Source organism: Triturus cristatus, chromosome 8 (genome assembly GCF_964204655.1).
Source record: "Triturus cristatus chromosome 8, aTriCri1.1, whole genome shotgun sequence".
In the NCBI taxonomy this organism is placed as follows: Eukaryota; Metazoa; Chordata; class Amphibia; order Caudata; family Salamandridae; genus Triturus; species Triturus cristatus.
The window spans coordinates 1,493,498,537-1,493,523,902 of record NC_140591.1 but is presented as its reverse complement, the minus strand read 5'-3'; the positions used below and the strand labels follow the sequence as shown (position 1 = coordinate 1,493,523,902).

Here is a 25,366-nt window from a genome sequence, read left to right as displayed (position 1 = left end):
ACTCAATGGGAGCCTGTGTTCAGAACGAGAACAAAGGCTCCCATTGAAGAATGGGGAGGTTGGGGAAATCCTTGCACCCTGTGACAGGCACCCTGTGGTGCCTGCCACACTGTGCATGGCTTGAAAGGGGGGTTCCTTGGGTACCCCATGGGCCTGATTTGGAGGCCCATGTGAAAAGGGGAGAAGATTAGTTCTGGAGAAACGATTCGGAACGGCTGTCCAAATCGGTTACCATACTCGCTCGCTCGGAAACAAACCCATTGAGCTATATGAATCGGATCTGAAAGGCTTGACCTATACAAATGCCTTTCAGAATCGATTTGGACAGCCCAAATGGTTTTCCAGGCATTGTACTCGGTCATTGGGAAGTGCGTATAAATCGGTCCGAAACAAGTGCTCCAGATTGGATTTGACATACATGAATCAGATGCGTAGCCCTTACAAACAACATCAGAATCGACCCCTTAATGTTTAACTATACTTTACATGTGCAGATAACTATAACGTTTCTTTAACCTTTAGGTTTTTCAGTGAATGTCATTGGTTTCTAAAATAAGCTTAAAATATAAAGCTAATTTACATGTACTCCTAACTATAACGCCCCTTTAACCTTTGGGTTTTTTTCACTGAATTTCTCAGTTTTTTTTAATGCAAAGTCAAATATTATTACCATACCTAACTATAACGTCACTTTAACCATTGCTATTTTCTAAGATTTTGTAGCCTTTTTTTTACATTACTTTTATTTCCGTATGTAATGCCAATCCCATGCTGCACACAACCTTCACTATATGCAACCTGGGTTTGGCCATAGAGTCTGCCCGATGGGCAGTCCCTGTGTGCAGTCCCCTGTGTGTTACAAACTCTCTGTCATGCATGTGGTAGGTTTTGCATTCACTTTCTAGAATTCAATTTGCTTAAATGTATTCTTAAACTTTTTTTTTTTACTTAATGTATTTTACAATAAGTACTTAGGGGCATATTTACGAAATTCTAATGCAGTGCAGAAAGTCACCTTGCTGCCCCATGCCAAAGGGAAACAGCAGGGATGTGTCATATTTATGGCCAAACAACACATCCCTGTCTTTCCATTGACTAGCTTTATTTAGGCAACCTTGCACCATCACAGACAACCTTGTGCCATGGTGCAAGGATGCTTGTGTTGTAGTTAGTATTGTTTTTGTGCAGGAAGGGACATCTTCCTGCACAAAAAGAATCCTAAGAGGCTTTTTTCTCTTTCATTGTGTGCTACAGAATAGGCGGAATTTGCGTAGTCGCGCAGTGGGCAAATTTACCAGGGACTTGTGTCACGTTTGCACCACACAAAGCTTTCCTTTTTAGAACCACAATATTTTGGTAAAAGAAAATAATTAAGTATGTTGTTTGTGGTAGTGAATATTTGTTTGTATGTATGTGTATGAATGCAAATAAATGTTTATAGACATGCAACCATGTCCATGCCTGTGTATGTGTGTCTGAAAGTGTGTGGTTGTATTTTCGGGATAGGACAAGTGTGATAGTGTGTGGGAGTGTAATTGCATGTGTCTGAGGTTATGTATGTCTGTGTCCATTTGTGCATCTGCATGACTGAGTGTATGTATCTGGTTGTGTGGTAGAAATGAATGAAAATGGGGATTCCGGAAGCTCTCTAATGGCGAATTGTCACCCTATTTTCATCAACTTGGTGTAGAGTTCAGATGAGGGGTCTAGGGACTGATCCATAAGATACCCACTTTGAAAAGCCTGAAGCAGGGATGTTTACTTGCCTCTCTTGTTTTCCTAATTCCAAAGCAATGTACCACACAGCTTTTTAAAAATAAATAACTTCAATCCCAAAATCATCATGCTAAAATTCCCCCCACCATGTCATATGCACTAGAACATAAACAAATGGCATATCTTGAACATGAATGAAGGGAAATGACTCTGCAAAATAAATGCAATGATTCAAGCTACTCCAGTTCAAGCACTATGTCTAGAACTCTTGATAACTAGTGCCTACTCAAGACTCTTGACCAACCAATTAGATGGGCATATAACCTATTGCATGCAGAAGAAAGCTCTTTGAGAGCCCTCTTAAAGCACAAAACTTTCAAGGTAAAACAAGAAAATCTCACAACAGGTTTAGAGCTTTTTCAATGCTCTATAACACTTGCAGTTTTTGTCACCTGCACATTTGCAGTTATTTTTTAAAAACATGACTCCGCGACTAAGTTTAGGCCTAGCCAGTGCACAATGTTCCCAGTTAGCGCACTATAGATCTTTCACAGTTACTCTAGAATATTTGAGATACAGCCTACAACACATCATCCAAGACTGTATCATTATGCTTTATTTAAGGATCTTACCAATAAATGTCTACACAAAATATTGGAGCGATACAATTGAAAAGACAGGATTATGCGAGCTCTGTAGAGGAGGAGTTCAAGATATAGCCCATGTATTATATATCTGCCCCAACAAAGTCCTGGTAAAAGCTCGGCATAAATTTTTTAAAATCGATATGTTTTAGATATAACCTATTTACTATCAACAACCTGATCACCTTAATTAGATCACCTCCAAATTAATTTGTTTGTTATAATTTGTATATATTTTTAAAATATTTTTTCACTATTGTAAAAATATTTTATGTTTATAGTTTGTTATATTTATAATAATGCATCAATTTTGTATTCATTTTAAATTGTTGATCTTTCCTCATTTTTCTTCTTTCTTTCCATGCTGTGAAAGAGGAAAATGTAACCAATTATTGTTTTTTGTGCAGTAAGGTGTCCCTTTCTGCACAAAAGCAGTCATCACCACAATGCAGCACCCTTGCAACATGACGCAAGGTTGCCTGCTCTGGCGAATGGCAGCCAACTGTGCACTACCACAGGGAAAAGCACACGGACATTTTTGTTAATACGATGCATCCCTGTAATTTAAAATGCGCAGCTCGGTGCAGTAAAATGGATTGCGTGGAGTGCTGTGTCAGTTTTTGTAAATGAGGCCCTCAGTTTGATTATACAAATGATTTGTTGATTTTTTGTAATTTAACGTCCCTCTCCATTTAGTTCCTCTGCTTCATGTGCCTTCCTTCCTGTTCACTGAAATATCAATATAACATTTTAGATCTGTTAAATGAATTTGATTTAATGTTAGAGACAGGTGCCTTGGTGCAGACATTTCTGAGTCTGTCTCTTCTAAAATAACAGTTAGTTCATCCAAAGCACTGGTATTGGAATTCACATGCAACAAAACAAGTCAGAGACCACTTCATAAAGTAACAGCATATATGAGCAGTACATTTGTCACTTCTTTTTACCTGTGGACGGGAGTCAACAAAGTCTACAAAAAAATAAAATAGAAATAGACACAAAGAAGGTAAGAAATATTGCAGTTAATATATTTGCTCATTATTGATAAATTGATCAGCAATAGTAATCACATCTCTTGCATCTCCTGTCTAACTGATAGCTTCTTTATACATAACGTCAAAAGTTAATGTAAAACTACCCACTGTTGTACTTTTATTGAAAAACCTATGAATAGAGTTTACAGAAGAGAGTTTGGTAATGATTAGCGAAACAAAGGATTCGTGTATTAAAGGCTCTACAGACTGCCAAATGTCCAAACAACTTACACAAGGAGCGACAATATTTAAAGGGGAGTGCAAATTTCAGCTTTAGTTTATTTGAATATGCGATGTTACATCGCATGCACTACAATGCATGTGATTGCAATGCGGTCATTACAATGACCATGTTCTTACAATGTAAACCATTACAACGCAAGTTGTTTCTACAACTTGCTGTAGGAGGCGCGCTGGACTTAGGAACAGTATAATTTACTATTCCTCAACTCTACGGTGTGCAACAGTAGGGAAGGTGTTGGAATAGTAAATTATACTATTCCTTAGTTTAGCGCGCCCGCTACAGCAAGTCATAGAAATTACTTGCGATGTAATGGCTTGCGTTGTAACAACACGGTCGTTGTAAGGACCTCGTTGTAATCTCATGCATTGTAGCGAATGCCATGCAAACGCTGTTTCCGTAGTTTTTCTTATGCTAGGATTTTAGCAGATAATTGAAAATATGTCATAAAAGACTATCCTGCCCTAAAAAACTTACCACTTGCGCCATACTCCATCATTGACCACTGATACAACAAATAATGTGTAGGCCGATAACCAATTTGTCTTCCTGGAAGTGTATTCAGAAAATGAAGGTATGTCTTGAGATGTGACGTCCCACTCATTACTAGTGAAACTCATTGGGAGAATGGTTTGAATTAGAATTTCACATTTTAATTTTTAAAGGGCATAAAACCAATAAGGCATCAAAGCGATATAACCAGCAAGGGCAAACAGGGGAGACCAGCAGCAGCAATTATGGTTGCAAAAAGGGCCAAGTATTTACTTGCCTGTGGATCACGGAATAAGAATTAAGGCTCAAAATATGCAGAGGGGGAGTGTTTCAGAGCCTGGCCTCTGCCACAGATTAGGCACGCTCACCCCATCTTGCCTTCCAGAACCTGGGAACAGTCACTTTCCTCTGAGCAGCTGATCTCAACTGTCTGTTTGGAAGGTATCAGTTGAAAGCACTTCTCGCACAGCAAGGGCCCTGCTATTGAGGGCCTTAAAAACCTAACACAGGGCTTAAAAATCAGCCACTTCCTCACTGGGAGCCAATGTAGTGTCAGCAAACCCTTCCTCACCAACAGATGTTTAAGAAAACCCAACACCAAGCAAGCAGCCGTTTAAAGTTTTACTGTTGTTCAGCTTCCGGGAGCTGATGATGTTGCAACTCATTACAAGGGCAGCCCTTTAAAGAGACAAGCTACTTAGAATATATCTCATTGCTTCTCCAGTTCAGTGGGCTAATATAAGTCTAGTGTTTAGTCTAGGCACCTCCATGTAGTTTCCATTCGGTGTTGCAAGATAAGAATATATTTTAGCTTGACATTTTATTAATTTAACATTTTTTGCTCTTATCATTTGACTAATGTCACTTTCTGTCTTTTCAATCACGTAAAACGTTGTGTTACATACCTTTCTGTGTTGTATTGTATTGTATGGTACTGACATTTATATAGTTATTTCCATACCTATAGTAAGGCCTAAAGTGCTTTTCTGATTTTTCAGTTTTTTTTTGTCTTCTATATTTAACGCTTAAGACCCCTCACAAATTTAAAATGTTATCTAACATTTATCAGGGTTATGGGTGCCCTGGTTCTTTGTGGTGTGACTTATGTGAAAAATGTTTTGCTCCCCTTAAGCACAAACAGAGATAATAAATGCAACCATATATGCAGGTATTTAACTTCTTTTGGGAGTGGTTGGTTCCATCGAGGTTTATGGGGTCACGAAGTAGCATCAAAGAGTTAAACCTTTGAAGGCACTTTTAAACCAGCAAAGATTATCGTTATATAGAGTACTACCCACAGCTACACAGGAGCTAGAGAAGAGCAACACATTGGAGGCACTGTTAAAACATTAGGGAGTTTTATCTGGAGTCTCTCCAGGAGCAACAGAAAAGCAACTCATTAAAGTCACTTTTACACCATCAAGAAATAATATTATATGGAAGTCTGTCTAGGACTGGCGGAAATTAAACAGAAGTGCAACCGAGTGGAAGTATAGTTAACCCTACAAAGAGCATTATATAAAATCAGCCCTGGAGCATTGGAGCAACAACACCAAAAAAAACAAGCATTGGCACAGCCAATAGGTCTCGCTTTTGGGACCTTATAAGTATTTAGTTATGCAACTGTTGCATGGCTAAACACTTATAAGGTCCCAAAGGCGAGACCTATTGACTATGCCAATGCTTGTTTTCTTTCTAATCGCGGCACCGGTGCTTTACTGTTAACATTAAAAGTAAAGCGCGGGTGCCGCGATTATAGCAAAAGTTAAGAAATATATGTTTGTTTCTATTTCTTTACTTTTGCTATAATCACGGCACAGGCGCTTTACTTTTAATGTTAAAAGTATAGCACCAGTGCCGCGATTAGCAAGCTAAAAATGCTACCGCTGGCCACAGCTTGCAGTGCATGTGCGCGAGTGGTGCGCGCCCAGCAGTAATCACGCCATATGGCGCCTCTGCTGAAGCGTGCGCTCACGCACATGCACTGCAAGCTGTAGCCGGCGGTAGCATTTTTTAAAGCCCTTACTAAAGTCTCTCCGAGCAGCGCATGCGCGCTGACTCAGCGAGACCTAATTATTTAAAGCATTGTTAAACCACCTATTAGTGTTATGTGGATTCTAGCCAGAAGTGACAGAGGAGCAACAGAACAGTAACTATCAGATGCACTGGCAAACTACCAAAGTAGTCACTAATGGTGTTTGCCAGGAATCAAATGGGGAGAGATCATGGACGATTTAATGAGGGTGAAAGACAAAGGGTCTGGTCCAACGCCCCTTTCAGGCCCTAACAGTCCCAAACAGGGACGATGCCACAAGAAGACAACCGTAATGTTTCAATCTTTACCTAATTGCCCTAGAAGGATGGGTTGAAAGGGAAAGGACAGGTGGTTTTGAGACCTCCAGCAAAAGGAAGTCCACACATTAGTTCCCTGCCTGCACTGATTTATATGCTCTAGTGGAACAAGGGTAGGGAGGTAGGCTAGAGATGGAGTGAAGAAATGGGAAAATGACACATGCATCAGTAAAGCAAATAGGTCTCCCCGCTGAAACTTATTAGCTTGCTCAAGGCTTGTTCTTTTACCATTATGAGATGGATAGATGCCATCTTGCAATGGTAAATTAAATAAAAATGAATAAAAGAAAATAATCACAGTTGGCTAACACATATGCATTCTCATGCACAGTGGCCATCATGGAAGTGATTTTCTTTCAGTGGATAATGATTCAGAGAGAGGGGGCTTAAAAGTGAGCAGTCCATTAGCAGTGTGTAGCTGATGGGTTCTTGCTCAAATACAAAAATCAGTTAGTAAATAAAGACTGTGGGAGTTTGGAAAAGAGATAGAAAAGTGATAAACTCATGTGAAGTTCTACAAGCAAAGAAAAAAAGGAATTCCTTGGAGGTCAATAGTGGGGGGATACAAGACAACCAATCACACTATAAGGAAGAAGTAGCCCAAGAGCAGTACAAGTACAAAAATAGGGAGAAAATCCAGCGAATAAGGAGCAGAAAAATCATTAGAAAAGAAGGGCATCCTCTCGTGAGCAAGGGACTAACACAAAGCACACTCTGTGTATATTTAATGGTGGGTCTTTGCAACCAACAGCAACATCTTTGTGTAAAAGCTGCATTTAGGTTGAGACCCAATAACCTAGAAAAAATTCATTGTGGAGCAAATTAAAGGCACATAAAATGTCAGCAGTAGCTTGTATTTGGAGATACAGTTCAGAGAATATAAATCTTTGATTAACAGTCAAATAGCAACATTCAAGCATTTACTCATCAAAGTGCATACTGCATTTTAGGTTGAAATTATTTAAATGAAGTGAGAATGATATGAACAATAAACAATAAACACCAGACCTTTCAGAACTGTTATTCAATGTGGAGTCAGGGCATTAGGAATACTGAGGCAGATAGGCCTCAGGTGTTTTTCCTCTGAAGGAGTCTCAAAAAATGCATTTAGTTCAGGATAGTGAACAAATTATTGTTTCCCAAACTAATCAGATACAAAAAGAGGATGGCCTCCTCCACTTAGGTTATTCACAGAGGCGTGCAGTTCCTAAGGACTGGGAGGTCTTTTCCAATGGTGCCCTCAGACACCACGAAGGATGTCATGAATCATCATCGGGCTAGCTCCTCTTTGGGCCGGCGCTGCAATGGCCGACAGGCACCAGCGAAGCAGCTCTTTAGCGGAGTTCTTTTGGTTGATGAAGCTGGTGGATGAGTGCGGATGTGTGGTCTGGATAGTGCAGTGGGAGTGAAGGGTAAAATAGGTCTAGGAAATCCTAACTGAGGGGCTCATTAAGATGTCCTGACTTTCGCCATCGCAGAGCCGGCGGTGGCGACCATCACGACATCGTAACGAGTGAAACCCCGCCATATGACAATGTCAGGTGGTTTTGCAGCGGATGCAAAGTGCGTCCGCTGCTTTTCCGCCGGTTGGCGATAGTTACGATTGCTGGCCGGGCGGAATGGGGCACTAATATGGTGGCGGTGCAGCTGGCTGGAACTGCTTTGGGGGCCCGTTGTGGACCCACAGGGAGTGGGGGGCTGCACTTGGGGGGTACCTATTGTACCCCCTACATTGCCATGCTCAAGGTGGCAGGCACCACGCGGTACCTGCCACACTGTGTATGGCAATACACAAAGTGCCTCTTTGGCATTGCGGTGGCTGCTGCTTACAGCAGCACCCCCCTCAATGTTAAAGATGTGGATTGCGATCGCCAGGGTGGCATCCTAATTGCCGGTGTGGGACCGCTGCACCCCTGGTGGCTGGTCCCAACACCGCTAGGGTGGCGGGCAGACTGAACTCTGACCGCCATCCTAATGGGGCCCTTAATGAGTTTATTGTCACAGGGCCCTAGTCTAACTAAAAAATGTCAGCCCTGACTGGAAAATTATGGTCCTAAAGGGCCAGTATCGTGTCTAAGGTCAACATGTTTTGTGCCTTGCAGCCCCTAACGGGTCAATTGGCACTTCATCAGGACCAAAGTGAATAGAAAAGGGTACTCTTTGCACTATAGCATTACTAGTTTGCCATTTGGCCTATTGCTAACCAGATGCGGGTAATGCCAATGGTAACCGAGTCCCGAGGTGGAAGACTTAAAGGAAGGGGGAAACAAGGGGAGGGGATAAAAACAACAAGAAAAGCAACATAGTCTAATTAGACAAAGCAATTGCGTAGGGCTGTAATCAGCAGTAGGTGCAGTATGACCAGTGAGACTGACTACAAGTACGGGGGGATTTAACCTGAGTTTGAGTGTACTTGAGCAGTGTCAATTAACGTGAAGGCTCTATTGTTAAAAAACATGGTGCCTAGGTACATAAGGCTGGCAGATTAGTATCATTCATGTGCAAGCATAAAGAAAGGCTTGAGGTAGCAGGTTAATGTGGTTCCTCACAATGCCTACCGGTAGTTAGTAAAGACCAGGTTGCCAGAAGTTAAGGTTCTTTATTCGTGCTTAAAGGTGCCTCTGGACATGGAGTTGAGGCTCGTGTGCATGATCGAGACTCAGGTACTGCATAAGAGCGATGTTCACGGTTACTTGGTAAACTAGGTATGCTGCGGCTAATTAGCATGTTAATGGACCAACAGTCATACGTGCTGACATAATGGCAGTTGCAATAACCATGAGGGCTACATGAATGAGTTAAAAAGGTTATGCGCCATCTCGAATTGAGGTAAGTGCTTAAAATGGCGTGAAGATTAGCAGTATCGGGACCAGTGCGGGTGTGCGCCGGTGATGTTGAAACACCGTCATGACTGAGGCAAACTCACCCCAACCGATTCTGGTTGATGGCCAACGGGGGTGGCAGAGTGACGCTCTGATCTGCAATACAGGTTAGCCCATAGATATTTAAGCTGCATTTAACTTACCAGATTTTTTGAAGGGGGTTTCTCTGGGAAATGCAGCAGTGTGGCATGGTTCCACACTTACGGGAGGACTGCAGATCAAATAGCTTTGATCGTACCCTTACTTCGGGCCCCATACTGAATGCTGGTGGATCCGGAGACTAAGTAACGTCCTTGCGGCATGTTGCAGCATAAACCTCTAGAACACTGACTGCGGCGGCCATCTTGGGGATGAAGTTTAATGATTAGGAGAGTGACAGTTTTTTGGAATGTGAAGCATTGTGGGTGATATGAGAAGATGTTTTGGAGCTGTCACAAATTAAAGGATGGTTGGAGGTGACCAAGGTGACTCATAGGTAACACTGCTCAGATTCAGGTGGCAGAAAAATTACCGGTGTGGTGTGTACTATTGGGTAATGATCAATGTCTGTGGAAATGGGTCTTGAAAAAGAAGGTTGTCATGCCCCAGGAGTCGTGCCCCGGACCGAAACCAGGTGGTGAGGGTATGGAGTTACTGTCTGATGTAATGAAGTGACAGTGGAGATGCCCTGGGGCATCCGTAGCTGACTGAACTAAGGGTTTTCCTGGATTGGATAAGATGATTGCCCGAAATCAAAAAGATGTTTTAAGGGTGGTTGAGTTCTGCCCAGGGGATGTTGTCATTTAAGCACCGTGGGATGAGAGTCTGAAGACCCAGCTCTGTTCTTTTCTGAAGAGGGCATCTTTAAAGGTTGGCTGGAAAAGCTTCCAGGATAGTCCATTGGAAGTCATTCTGAGTGTGGTTATTTTCCAAGACGTGGGGGCACATTTTGGAGTTGTTTTTTTTTGCACCTGATGTTACTTCTATGCTTTGTCATTCTGGTTTTCACAGGGTGCGTGGTCATGCCTATGTATTGCAGTTGACAGGGGCAGGGGATGAGGTAGATGCAATTGCGGGTGTTGTAGTTTGTGTGTTGGTTTGATGCCATTGCCAGGTGTTGGTGAGTCTAATGGTCTTGGTTGCCTAAGTCAGGGGGCATACTACACACTGACTGCAAGGGAAATGGCCTTTGACAGGTTCAAGGTTCCACAGGGTATTCTGGGGTGGTGAAGTGCTTTTCGTCTTTGGTCAGGCATTGACCAACAGATCTTTTAAATTAGCAGTACATTTGAAAGCAAATCTTGGTTTGCTGAGAGTGTTACCACCTCCTTGGAGGATATTCTAATGTTTAATAACTGCTCGTCTAATCCTGTTGAATTCAGAGGTGAAAGTTGTGACGCAAGTCATTTGGTCAGACTTATCTTTGGGTTGTCTCTCCAGTAGTGTATCTCTGTTAGTGTTACAAGCTCGCTTTTGAGCTTGTTTTATCTTGTTCAATAGATATTGGCAGTTGGCCAGATGGGAGGTTAGTTCAGATAACTGCAATTTAAAATCCTCCAAATTGCTGCAGTTACATCGTATGCACAAGAACTGTCCATATGGCAGGTTCTCCCTTAGAGCTTTCGGGTGGAAGCTACTATATAGTAGAGGGCAATGGCTGTCGGTTGGTTTTTTTAAGGCAACAGTATCTAACTTGCTGTCCCTCTGTATGATAATTAAGTCCAAGAAAGGGATTTCGGTGTCAGATGTATTGGCAATGAACCTGAGGAAGGTATGGAGACTGTTATCCCAAGTAAGGAAAGCGGGGATCAGGTTGGACTCACCCTTCCAGAATACCAATATGTCGTTGATGTAACTGCACCATTTTGTGATGTTGTTGGTAAAGGGATTGGTATTGGTGAGTACATGTTTTTCCTCAAAGTCCGACATGTATAGGCATGCCAGACTAGGGGCGAAGGTACTACCCATTGAGGTCCCCTGTATTTGGTGGTAGATGCAATCTTCATACTGGAAAAAATTTGCAGTCAGGGCAATGTAGGCACATTCCATGATGAGTATTGGAAGTCCCGGTGGAGTTTCTCGGAATTTCCTCCACAGCCTCAAGGGTGGCCACTTTGGGGATAGTGGTATAAAGGGCATCGACGTCGAGGGTGATTAGTACGTCTGGTGGAGGGCCCTCTAAGTTGTTAGTCTCAATCAGTCTCAGGACATCCCTGGTATCCTGTAGAAAGGTATGTTTGGTTTTTATCAAGGGTTGGTGAAATGGTCGCAACATTTGGAGAGTGACACAATAGGTCTTCCAGGTCGAGGAATAATCCCCTTGTGAAATTTAGGCAGTGTGTAAAAGTAGGGTAGTCGTGGGTTATCGTTGATAAGAAATTCAGACTCATTTTTGGAACTCCATCATTGGTTAAGGGCAGATAATATCAAGAATTTGATTCGTAACAGGTAGCGTGCAGTGGGATCCTCCAAAAGGGGCGTGTAATGTCTGTTGTCATGTAGTTGGAGTAGGTATTCTGTCCTGTAGTCGTCGGTTGACATTATGACAATGGCCCCGCCTTTATAGGTGATGGTTAAGGTGGTGTCGTCAGCCAGGTTTTTTATGGCCTCAGTTTTCCAAACTGGAAGTGCTGCGAAATGCTCTTACGGTGCGTGTCCCTGCGACCTCTTTTAAGACTGCCTTTTCAAATGTAAGCACCTCAGGGGGTACCATGCTTGAGTTTGGGGTGAACATAGAGGGTTTTCGCAAACCTGAGTCAGTAGGCTGTGACTCAGTTTGATTGGCGAAGTAGGCTTTGAGGCGGACCTTCCTGAAGAAGTTCTGGAGTTCACAGTTAGTGCAAAAATTGTCAATGGAAGGGGTGGGCACAAAGCCAAGACGATGTTTCAGGACTGATTTTTCTACATCAGTGAGCTGTCTTTTTGATAAATTAACTATCAGTTTTTCTTCTGTTGGTGGCTCCTCAATTCCATGGGTGGTTGGTGTGCATGGTCCTGCCAATGTACATGTTTCTGCAGGTTGTTGGGGCCTCTTCTTTTTCTGCTTCTCCGTCTGCCCTAGCCTCTGCCTAAAAAAGGTAGTTGAAAGGGGGCAAATGGAAATTGTTGGCCTGGTTTGAAGTTGGAATATTGCCACATTGGGGGGCCTTGGTAGGGTGGAGGGCCGTATCCATATGCCATATTTGTTTGAGTATGCGGATGGGATCATTGGCTACCTCGGCTGTCAGTACTGGAGTTACTGCTAGAGGAGTAATTCCTTCTACGTTGGGCATCATCATCATCTGAGGAGTTGTCTTCCGTTCCTGGAGTGTTGTCATCCTTCGGGTAGGGACAGATCTTCTCCTTGCTGAATCGTGAAATATCCTTTTGTAGTTTTGCGAACTTTCGTCTCATCAGGAAATCTTTGTTGTCTGCAATTTTGATGTTGATTTTGGCCAGTTTGGATTTTACGGCTGCAATGGTGGTACTATCTTTTAATGCTCCTTCTGCTATTGTGATTTTCATTATGAGGTTGTCTGCTAAGCATTTTGCCGTTTTTATGATTAGCACCCAGAGGTCCCTGGTGCACTTTCAAGCAACCAGGGATCATTCCTCTTTACATTGTTTATCATCCAGAAATATTCTCGGTGTATTGGAGACAATGAGGCCGTTGGGAGCTATAGTAGCCCGAAGGTACTCAGTCATAATAGCTCCATGCATTATAATTTTCATAAGTTGTCTCTTCATTGTTGTTATGGTATTCCAGTCGCTACCTTAGTTGCTGGAAGAGGCTCCCCCATCTGTGTTTAGCAGAGAGGGCATTCTCAGTATTTCTGAGACTAGGTCGTCGCTGAACGATAATCCTTGGTTAATCTCCATTGTTCATAGAGGGTTGTAAAGAGTGCAAACCACTGAAATATGGATCTGCTCAAAGCGTGCAAATCGCTGATAACTTACGCAAAGTATCTAGAATAGCAAGATATATATGGATTTGTTCAAAGTGAACAAAGTGCTGATAAACTTGCACAATGTGTTCAGGTCACCAGGATGTATCTTGAAAGCAAGCGTGCAAATCGCTGATGTATAGATTTGCACAGGTATAATTCAACAATGAAGCAGTGTAGTGAAATGCTACCCAATCATGAAATAAAGAAGAGTGGAACCGGATGAGGAACAGAAACTCCGGGGTACTCAGCAGGATGCAGATATTTCTCGCAACGTAAGGTACGCTTGAACTTAAAGTTTGATGCAACGTGAGTTCTCGGAAGATATATCAGCCTTTGTTGAGCCAGAAGCTTCACTGCGCTCAAGCTGGAAGCTGTGTCCTTTGTTGTGGCGAGAGCTTAACTACACTCGAGCTAGGAACCACTGTGCATTGTAGTGCCAAAAACAGCTAGTGAACAGACAGCGCAAAGTAATTCATTTTTCAAAGAAGCGGTAGCCGAGCAACAGTTGCGATGATCAAATCATTTAGTAATTAAAGTTATTGTAAGCTTTTCCATTTTCTTCAAGACATTCCTCGATAGACAATCTGTGTAAAGTTTTGTAATTCAAGAGAAACAGTAGGTTTGAATTGTTTCTAGGCAACCAGTGCGACAAAAGATAGTGCAAAACCTTTCCGTTGTCAGTTGAATAACTCAGACAGAAAATAGCAAGAAAAGAGACCTCTCCTTGTGTGTTCACTTATAAGTGAAAACGACACTTGGCACTTCTGAATGTTGTAGACTGCTCTCTGGCCCCTTCAGACCCTTATTCTGATTAATTGTCTGCGTGATGGATACATGAAAATCCAATGAAGATCTGCCGGACAGTCAAATTCCAAATCGTCGCAAGTTATGTAAATATGACACCATTCAGGTTTAATGGAGTCGGTGGTGGTTTAATAAAGTGAGAGTACATCCTTCAATGAAAGGGGTACTGGAGCAACTGAGAGATAGAACACGTAGTTCCAGTGACCTCATAACATTCCAAGCCTACAGCTTGCACAATACCACATGAACTTGTAATTTCGATTTGTGAATAGTTGGCTGATACTGATGAGTTGCTCTCTTATAAACCCTCCATTTTGTTCTGGGTCTCGGTTGGTCATTCCCTCTTCAGTCTAGTTTGGAGGAGTTACTATCCCTTTCTGCTAAAAAACAACCATGTATAGTATACCATATTTCTATATACTCCTCAAAGTACAGAAAGGGATGCAAATATTTCAGGCATTGAGTTTGCCTTAGAACCTCTTTCAACATTTTGAGATTGGTTCTGCAGACCATTAGTAAAAAAAGTTTTCCTACTTAAAATCTATGAAGGATATGTTCAGTATATTTGAGGGAATAAAGATTAATTTGTCTCAGGAACTGCTCATTAGCATGGTCGAGGAAGCATTGTACATAAATATTTCTCAAGAGGTATTCATGTGAGTAGAAGATTTAATATTGCCCAATGTAATGAGGAAACCCCAAGCTAACACACAAGATCCTAGTAACTTTTTACCTTTCTCGCAGCTCTCTTACTTGGTTAAGATTGTAGAAAGGCACACTAATAAAATACTGGCAATTGTTTTAGAATCCAACCACCTACTTGAACCACAACAGAAGGTTTTCGACCATCCCATGGCATGGAGTCTGCACTAAATATACCAACAGAAGAGTTGAGCCGGTGAACTGACGAGGTAAAGTCAGCAGTCTTGATACTGTTAGACTTGTCAGCGGCGTTTGACACCGTCAACCACCGAATCCTCGCAGTATACCAGCCACTACCCGCAGCAAAACGCATAAACCGAAAACAGATAGCATTATTGCAAGTCCATACATTATAAAGGGACATGTCATCTTATAAAGACAGTGGATAAGGGACTACAAGACCTAACCACCCGCCCCATGGAAAGAAGCAGTATTGTTATATGATAGAAGATCTCTGGGCTTTGTCAGCAGACCCCACACCTTAGTGCCTAGATGGTATATCTATATCATAGGAACTGCATGGCTCTTCTCCCTGGAAAGGTCCATCTCCAAGTGTGTGTTAACCAAACATGCATCCCCATAATATCAAAGCACAAGTTTCCTGCAGCCGCAGCTGTGTTAGCATGTTTTGTCTAGGTGCTAGGGACTAACCAGAACAGAATAATAAGGGGTGGTGTTTATCGACCTTGCCCACAGTGTTCAGACTAAACTCCAGGAAAAGGCAGTGAATGCATAATGCAGTTGGTTCTTATGTGAAAGGCATAAACAGAGTCTTGCAAAATAATGTCATGTAGTAACATGCGCAAAAGCAGCTTCATGGCAGCAGAGCTCATGCTAACTTAGCGATGTCGATAAAGTCCCTGGTCATGGGCCAATAATGGACCCACCAACAGATCAAAATCCAGGTCAGCGTATAATGTATTGGAGAGGCATAAATTGAAGGCACAATAGAAAGGGCACTGCTGGCAGTAGAACACAGGTTGCACGCAAGTGAAGTAGGCAAAGCAAAAAGTTAGTCCACAACTTATGCCAAGCGTCGCTAATGGCAATCATCCAAAACGTTGTTGCACCTGGTCATGGTACAGTTGCAATTGGCAGGGTCTGTGCAGTACCACAAGATGGACAGCCATTGTGTCATAGGAGCAGAAGTATCAGCACATCAGCTGCCAGCGCTAGTATTAGGGGTAACCCTCCGAAGGCGCTGGAAAAAATAGAATGGATAAAGGCTAGTATTACTCCAAAAACTGTCTGAAAAAGGGTTACACGGCCCGATCCCACAAGTTTAAAAAAACTGAGCAAGGCCTTCTGTGTCAGACGCATTCAATATTCGTTGTATCAGTTCGCCAAAATGGAGTGGGAGATTCGTATTCAGGAGTGACTGAATCTCACTTGACATTCTCGCCACCTGCAATTCGAAGGTCTCTCGAGCTGAAGTGAGAGCCACTTCCTATTGAAACAATAGTGCTTTGAGTCTTCTAAGTTTATTGAAATCTGTTTTCAAAGTCGGAATGGAAGGCCAAAGAGACCTATCTACAATTCCATGCTGGGGTGGAAAAAGCACATTGCTACAGAAAGTAACACACTGTGAAACTGTTACTACATACGGGATGCCTGCCCGTAAGCCACAACAGTCATGGGTATTTAAAATAAGATGAATGCCATTCGAAAGCAATGTGAGTGAGGGAATTATTGCTGGGACAGGCATACCTTTCAAAAAACAAGCCAGATTAGGAGCGGACAAGTTCCAAGCGCCATGCAACTTAACTTGTTTGTAAACTAAGGAATGACCAACTGTGGAATCGCACTTCTGCCCTTTGAGGAATACGTCCTTATCCTTCCATTGACATCTGTAGGCAAAAGGCAAGGACCACAATTCAAGAATAATTGGACTCCCTAGACATTCAAAGCGGCCTATAGGGAAATGTTTCATGCAAGATTTAAACTGAAATAGCACGGGTGGCAGAGAAATAACGCCATGAATTAACCATACAGACGAATCAGTCTCTACCGCAGAAAATGGTAAATGTTCTACTTGTTCAATGTGTAATAGCGTGTACATAGCGTCTTTCATTGACATGAAGTATTGCTTATCAGTTAAGGTGAATGGCATAAATAGTGCTGAAGCGTTCAAATAATCCCATGGTACTTTTTCCATTTTGAGAATTTGCAACATCCATCCAAATTGCATCACAGATCACAATTGATTCTGACCATGGTATAACACACAGATACATCACTTTGAACAATATCAATAACAGATGAAACAATATTATCTAATGTGTAAATGCGGGAAGAGAATGTATTTATGCTATTGTCGACAACTGCAAGAACTTTTTCCAAATTTGCTTAGTCAATTTGGCGCAGACGGAACGCTGCCTCTATCTGCGAATGTTTCCATAATTCATTATAAGCCGCATTGATAAACCCTTTTGATTGTGGGGATTTAGGACCCAAGATAAAATCAGCCAAATTGATATCGCTTGACAAGAGAGACAGGGATTGTTTCACTGACGACAGTGGTGACCAAATGAGAATGCGGGAAACGTGGATCAAGTTTAGTTTGAGTGAAACCTTTTGTTGCATTATGAAAAAACAGTTGACAAGCATTAGAGCTGGTTTGCCACAACAACCATCCTGAGGAGTCAACGTCAGAGATATTTAAAGTGCCATTTCAAAACAGGGCTTGCAGGACATCGATCGTAAGATTGGTGTGTTCATGCCAATTTTCATACTCAGCCAATGAAGGAATGGATGGAATATTTACATTTTTGGCTGTAGCCAGGCCAGAACTAGTGGTTTGGTGCACCATGTCATTTAAAAACAATACTTGAGTCTTCAAGGGTTCCTGCCACTGTACCAATGTGGGGGCCTCCTAGAGTGACTCCTGTCACTTTTCACTGGTGAAAGAGGTCTGGGAAAGGGTGGAGAGCCCTGTTTCTCACCTTCATCCCTATCCTCCTCAATATAGTCTAGGGCATCCTTCTCCCCCTCTTCAGGGTGTGAGGAGGGCCCTCCCTCTCTAATCTTTTTTGCGGATAGGAGCTTAGGGGGTTTTCAAGTTGCTCATGTTTTGCTGTAACCCTATGACTAATGCTCCATGTTTTGCACAGAGCACTCAGATCACTGATCCTCAGGGCTGGGATGACTGAAAAGTCAAGATCCTGACCAGCTCCCTTTGTGACTAACTTTTTACTTGGAAGTTGGGTCCGTTAAAACATTTTGAAAAACGTTTAAACCTTTGTCTAACACACCTAAGCTTTTTAAATGTACTTATTGGAATTGGGGTCAACACAGGGCCTTAGAATTCCAACGTTAACAAATCAGAAAACATTCTGAAATATGAATTTTAGAGTCTAAAGTCAGTTTTGTGGATTTCTCGTGCAAAACTCACTTATGAACAAGTGGAACTGCAAAATGCATGTTCAGGATCCCACTGCTTTAACACCAATGTAAGAAGTTGGAATATTATGGGGTGATGCTGGTTAGGTTTCACCCTGCAATACTATCACAAACCCCAAAGATGGTCTGCATATTCACAGTAATAAATCTTTAGCTCAGTCTGTTGGTGTGGTAAAGAGCAGGCAGGCTTTACAAGAGGAACATGTTTAAGCACTGCAGGATACCAACATAGACGATAAGTAATTGACATGACTAAAAAGAAATATGACACCAATTTAAAAAAAGCATATTTTTTCTTAATTTAGACACAGAAGCAAATTTGATCAGCTATATATAACTGTAGTTAGGACTTTTAGAAGCAGTTTACAATCAGTGCAAACTAATACAGTAAAAATATTCAAATGCCCTCAAAGGTAAAAACCACTAGTGACAAACGGTCACTTGCAGGTCTGGTTGCGTGGAACTCTTGCAGGGTAAAGGTGATGCAGATCCCAGGACCAAGACACAACAGTCAGTACACATTTTTACCTGGCCAATGGAGCCCGGGTGAAGAGAAGTCCTAGCTGTCCCTGGTTATGAATGGGAGCCACGGGGGAGCTCCTTTTACCACTTACACAGTGCTGTGGGAGAACAGGGTGAAAAATGTCAACAAGTACATCGCTGCTGATGTCAGATGAAAGTCTTACAGAGTGTCCTCTAGCTTTAACATCGAGGGAAGGGTTTCAGTTGCCGGACTTGCGACCAATAAGTCTTGGGAGTGGTAAGTTCAGCAAGGAGCTTTTTCGACAACCAGAGGTCTGGGGGAACACGATAGCAGCCTGAAATGTTATGGTAGGCAAAACTACAGTTACCAGAATGCATTAGACCATCTGTTTTGGATTGATTCCTCGGAGGGCCCGATGGCCAACGATCCTTTGGATTCTGAACATTGATTTGCATGCAGTGTGCAGGGGACTAGTCCCACTAGTCCTAGGGAGTCTTTTGTTGCTTCTGGCACTAACAGGGGTCCCTCTATCTTCAGGAGCCAACCTTTAGGCTAGGACGAGCCTCGCTAGAGAAGTTCCAAGAGTGTTGCAATAGGTACAGAGTCTCCCTCTGTTGGTGTGTGCATAATCCTGTTGTTGTCTTCTCAGGTCTCCTCTTTGATTCAAGTTGGATAAGAACTGAGGGTCTGGTCTCAGTTGTGTCCCTTAAATCTTAGATTTAGGAGAGTTATGGGAGTGGGATCAAGTAACCCATGGGCTGCTAGTCCCTGCAGCTAATATGCCCTTGAGGTGACACCATCTGGGGTTGTATATCACTTTTTCTACCCATAGGCCACTATTTCTACCACTTTTAAAAATGGCAGTCTTTCTTAGCTGTACAGACTAGGAAACCCACCCTGGAGGTGTGGCTACCCTTCTGGGAGTGTAGACCTCCTGCATAGTTGATGTCCCACATGTCCTGGAGAAGGTATGCCTGGGGCGATGGTGGGCTGTTTACTTCTCTGGGGGACAGCCTGGATGTATATCAGAGGCAGTGCAGCATTTGAAGCTCACTGCCTTGATGTGCCACTTCACTAGCCTGACTGGGAGGGGGGAGGTGTGACCTCCTTACTGCCCATGCTTTTCTTCCTGACTCCTGGAGTTGTTCACACTGCTTGGCAGGAGGTCAGAATCCTGGCTTGGTGGGAGCAAGCGCGGGCTGCAGCCAGAGCGTTGGAAAGCTGAGGCTAACAGGTGGGCCACATGTAAAGTAGCCACCTGCCTACATGCCACATTGCTCCTGGCATGAGATTTGTGTCAGGAGTGAGAAGGCACATTGTTAGATACCAAACTCAACATATTTAGGTGGTACCATATGGAGCTAATCGCCCCAGGGATGCCGCGTAAGCCCATGTTCACCTATAAACCTCCTATCACTTATAGTGTACTTAAATGGTAAATTCCATAAGAGAGACATATAAACTTGCACTTACAAGCCTATACCCTTAGTATACTGCCTCCTGGGCTCAGGAGGACTTCTTTAGGGGCAACTGACATTTATTAAAAGCAGTGCATTTACTTTGCAACACATGGTGATGACAAAGTCGAAATGCAGCGGTTTACACAGGTACTGCAGTCAGCAATGGCAGGCCTGCTCTCAGTAGTTTATCTGGGTCTCTCGGGTTGGCTCAAACTGTACTGCAAGCACTGGGGACCCCGTTACTGCCCTTGCCCTGTGTACCACTACTACCATACACTAGGGGCTTATGAGGGGGGTAAAGTCCTTGTCAATTCAGATTGCCAATTCACATATATCAGTTCTGGGAAAAGAACACTGGCACCGGGGCCTGGTTAACAGGCTCCAGTGCAGTGCCAGAGTCAAAAACCAGCATCTAGTAGTCCAACTGGGGGCAAAAAGTGGGGGGAAACTGAAAAAAGGCCTGTTTTCTTACACTCAAGAATATATGGATCAATTAAAGTAAGTGTTTATTATACAATCAATTAAAATCATTACAATTGATTAGAAACATTGCAGATGAACACCATAAGAAAATAATTGGGAGAAAGGATTTTGTTTGTGTGCCTCTTAAAATAGTTTAACCACGCATGTCCTACTCTTCTTTATTGGAGGGATGCTGATAGAGGCTGTCTGAATTTGGCACAAGCAATTGTTAAGAATATTAGAAATCTGTCAGTAAGTTGGGGGTCTGATCCAGTAACTCATTCACCCCCGTGTCTATGTCTCTCAGAGCATTCAGCTGCAGAAGCCTTTTTCTTGACAAGAGTCTTATTTCTGTTCCCAGCAATTCACATATATAAATTATCGACAATAGAAACTCAGCAGCCTAGAAACATATGGGAAAAGGTGGTCAGAGCCTTCCTTCAAATGTTCAATATAATAAATACGTGAAGGGAATCTAAATTTGGTATTATTCCCTTTTGTGTTAAGGTATAGGGAGGATTGAGAAATTGATGATTTCTGTCATATTTGGATACATTTAAAACCATCCATGCATGATTTTTTCTTCACAATTTACCTGATCTTCATGATACGATATCAGCTAGTCCTGCTTCATTGCTCAATATTTTATTTGGAGTACAGGCAATATTTTCCCAGATCTCCTCAAACTGTAATGTTTTTACAACATTATCTAGATATATACTCCATGAGTTCTTTACCTTCACCAACATTTTCCTTAATATTCCCTGCAAAATTAATGTTAAGGATGTACAATATGTCACACATGCTGCCTGCAAAATGTAAAGTTGCCTCCACAAATTAAACTCCAGACTCACCTGCGCCTGTGGTGTGCAGTCTAGCAGTAGTAATAACAATCTGTGCAAAGTCAATCCAACTTCCAAATTTCCCATGAAAATCTGCCACACCATATGTCAAAGCGATAGAACATGTACCTGCCATTATCTATAGCACTAGAGAAAGGGTCAGACCTGACAATTTGTTGGACTAGTAAGCAAAAGTGGAATTCAAAGATTTATATCTACAAGGCAAAGCCCTGGATATTAGTAAATATTTACTTGCTCAAAGAATTCATTTTCCAGCTGCTATTTGCCTTTTTAAGTAGCTTTCCCCAAAAGATTACAATATGATTTTTTATTGTTTTTTTTTTTTTTACTTAAGATATAGCTTAGTGGATTGGCACAATTCAGAAGAATGTGCTTTAATGTGGAGGTAAAGGGCTGTCATTGTTCAGCTTAATTTTATAGCTTACTGTACCAAAGATGTTTGCTGAAGATGCATTTTTAGGTAAATGTACAAAGTCAGAACCCAGAACAAATTCGACATTGCTTTTGTATATTTATGTGCACTGAGCCTGCAGATCTCCATTTTCCAGACCTGAAAATGAATATAAACTTCCTTTCAAACTCTATGAAAAGGTCTCTGATGATCAACCCCATGTATAGAAGGTAACACAACTCACCAAGGCTGCAGGTAAGCACCATAAAAACGAGCACAACAAATAGTTTCATGATGCGAGAGATGGTTGATCCTGTTGCTGCAATACTCAGCTCAAACTCAAAGTGATTGTTTACTAGCAGAGCTTATATAATTATAAAGAAATTGGCTTCTCACACTCCTAGCAGAGTCACCTGACAGATCAGTGTGCTCCATCAACAGTGCTTTGTATTGTTTGTTTGGAAGCACAACAGAAATGCTAACAACACCTCCTCCTTCAGACCACTTTTATGTGAATAATGGATTACTGTGCCAGACAGGCTTCAAAGTCCTGAGTGATAGAAAGTAGTATTTTCTCTTCAAATTCTAATAAATGGCCATGCTCCCACACCCAAACCCTACTCCCCCATTCATAAATTACAAATATTATCATTCTGATTTAAATCTTCTCTGAGGAATCTGTTGATTATTCACAGTGCAGCATGTCTGTTAGTGTGGATCATGTTTCAATGTGGATGACATTTTTCCAGTGATATTTTGAGACAATCCTTCATGGTCCAGTGACAAAATATCGACTAAAAAACATTGACCTACAAAAATATTGAGACAAAAATATTGGCTACAAAAATATCGACTACCTACACTTAAAAAGGTAAGTACAAAAATATTTAAAGAAATATTGTTTACAATAATATAGCTATATTAAATATCGATTTTTCAATATATACAAATGAAAATATTAAAAATAAAATATATTAAATACCAATATGAATTTAATAAAAATGAAATATATTTGATATTTGCCCTCCTGGGGCGATCCCCAAGCAGATTCTCCCATTTCCAATGATACCTCTCCCGTCTTTCTATGTGCTCAGGGGGCTATCTCAACCCACCCCCTCACAAAAAAGACAGCCTTTCTGCCCCCTGGGGGGCAAAAAGGCCAGTAGACGCCGGGGTTTTTTTTGGGCAAATTTTAATTGCAATAGGGCATGCCCCCATCCCCCACCCGCAAAAATTACAGCCTTTCTACCCCCCTGGGGGGAAGATGGGTGCAGTAGCCCTCAATCTGCCCCCCCCCCCCGGGGAGGGCAAAAAGCCCACTAGATGCCAATGATTACGCTGGCTTCTTTTATGCATGGGGTGTGGGCTGCCCAGAATGGACATACCAATGCCCCCACTCACCAAAACAATAGCCACAGTGTTTATGCCCCCCTTGGGGGCATATCGGGGCAACCCCACCCCCGATATCCTTCCCCCCAGGGAGGCAGAAAGCCTACTAGGCATGGATCTTTTTTAGCAATATGCCTACCTGTGGATTTTGGGCCCTTGAGCAGCTGGCACATAAGGAAATCTAGCAAACCTATACCTTTTTAGAAACTAAACACCCAGGGGAATTCAGGATGGGGTGACTTGACTGGCTCTCACCAGGTTCTGTTACCCTAAATCCCTTGCATACCTATACATTTGTCCAAAAAAAACACATTTTCCCCACATTTCTGTGGTGAAAAGTTCGGGAATCTGTGTGGATCTACAAAATTCCAGCCAAACCACGTTCCCCAAAGCCTTCCGAGAAAAATTGTGCCTCACTTGTGTGGGTAGCGCGTAGTGTCCACGACAGGCAAGGGCCCAAATCCTATTGAGGGGACATCAAAATAACCTATCACAACAACCTGGTTTTGCACAGGGAGTCGCCTTGGTTTGTGGCCCCGGGCTCGGCGGCCATCTTGGGAAACTTCCAAACCTACACATTTCTGAAAAGCAGGCACCCAGGGGAGTCCAATGAGGTATGCCTTGCGTGGGTCCCCCAACATTTTCCTACCCAGAATCTCCTGCAAACCTCAAATTTAGCTGAAAGAAACATATTTTCCACATATTTTTGCGTGTAATCACCATGCTGGCACAAATGTCCTACCACCCAGCATTCCCCTTGTTCTCCCGAGTAAAATTATACTTCACTTGTGTGGGTGTCCAAAGCACAACTGGCTAAAAACTTATTTTAAATAAAATATAGCGCTTAGAATTCTCGGTGCTATACTCTAAATCTCTATGTTTTGGGCTCTTCCTAGTCACAGGACTTTGGCCCACCCACAGAAGTGTGGTATCATTTTACTCGGGAGAACAAAGGGAATGCTGGGTGGTAGGACAATTGTGCCGGCACTGTGATTCCACGAAAAAATGTTTGGAAAAAGTGACTTTTTCAGCTAAATTTGAGGTTTGCAGGGGATTCTGGGTAGGAAAACGTTGGGGGAGCCTCGCAAGCCATACATCGCTGGACTCCCATGGGTGTCTAGTTTTTAGAAATATTTGGGTTTGGTAATTTCCCAAGATGGCCGCCGACAAAAACCCAGGTGACCCCCTTGCAAAACCAGGTTGTTTTGTGATAGGTAATTTTGGTGTTGCCTCAATAGGTTTTGGGCCCTTGCCTGTCGCGGGTACTTGACCCACCCACACAAGTGTGGTATCATTTTTATTGGGAGACCTGGGGGAAAGCTGGGTGGGAGGAAATTTGTGGATCCATGTAGATTTTAGAACTTTCCCACGCAGAAATTAGAGAAAAAGTGTTTTTTTCAGCTAAATTTGAGGTTTGCAGGGGATTCTGGGTAGGAAAACTTTAGGGGACCCATGCAACCCATACCTCGCTGGACTCCCCCGTGTGTCTAGTTTTCAGAAATGTGTGGGTTTGGTAGGTTTCCCTAGATGGTCGCCTAGCCCGGGGCCAAAAACTCATGGGACCCCCCTTGCAAAACCAGGTTGTTTTGTGATAGGTAATTTTGATGTCGCCTCAATAGGTTTTGGGCCCTTGCCTGTCGCAGGCACTTGACCCATCATTTTTTTTGGGAGACCTGGGGGAACGCTGAGTGGTAGGAAATTTGTGTGAGCCCGGTGATGCCACACTTTCCCACACAAAAATGTGTGAAAGAAGTGATTTATTCAGCTAAAACTGAGGTTTGCAGGGAATTCTGGGTAAGGAAAAGTTGGGGGATCCATGCAAGCCATACCTCCCTGGAAGCCCCCGGGTGTCTAGTTTTCAGAAATGTGTGGGTTTGGTAGGTTTCCCTATGTCCCGGCAGAGCTAGTGTTCAAATACTACAGCTAGGCACTTTGCCAAAAAAGGGTCATTTTTCACTGCGAAATTGAGGTGTGACCACGTTGCGTTTTGCGCCGTTTCCTGTCACGGGCACTAGGCCGACCCACACAAGTGAGGTACCATTTTTTTTTGGAAGACTTTGGGGAATGCGGGGTGCATGGACATTTGTGGATCCATGCAGATTCCAGAACTTTCCACCACAGAAATGTTAGGAAAATGTGTTTTTTA

The 25,366-nt window shown here is 42.6% G+C and overlaps 1 long non-coding RNA gene across 1 annotated transcript in view; it reads right to left on the bottom strand.

Moving 5' to 3' along the window:
* LOC146806005 (uncharacterized) overlaps positions 1–22,273 on the bottom strand; it is a 699,435-nt gene extending 677,162 nt beyond the window's left edge. The window contains exons 1-2 of the long non-coding RNA XR_014967535.1: positions 22,076–22,273; positions 3,244–3,330 (exon numbers count right to left, since the gene is read on the bottom strand). This is a non-coding gene — a long non-coding RNA (uncharacterized LOC146806005). The remainder of the gene's footprint in view (positions 1–3,243; positions 3,331–22,075) is intronic.
* Positions 22,274–25,366: the final 3,093 nt, after the last annotated feature.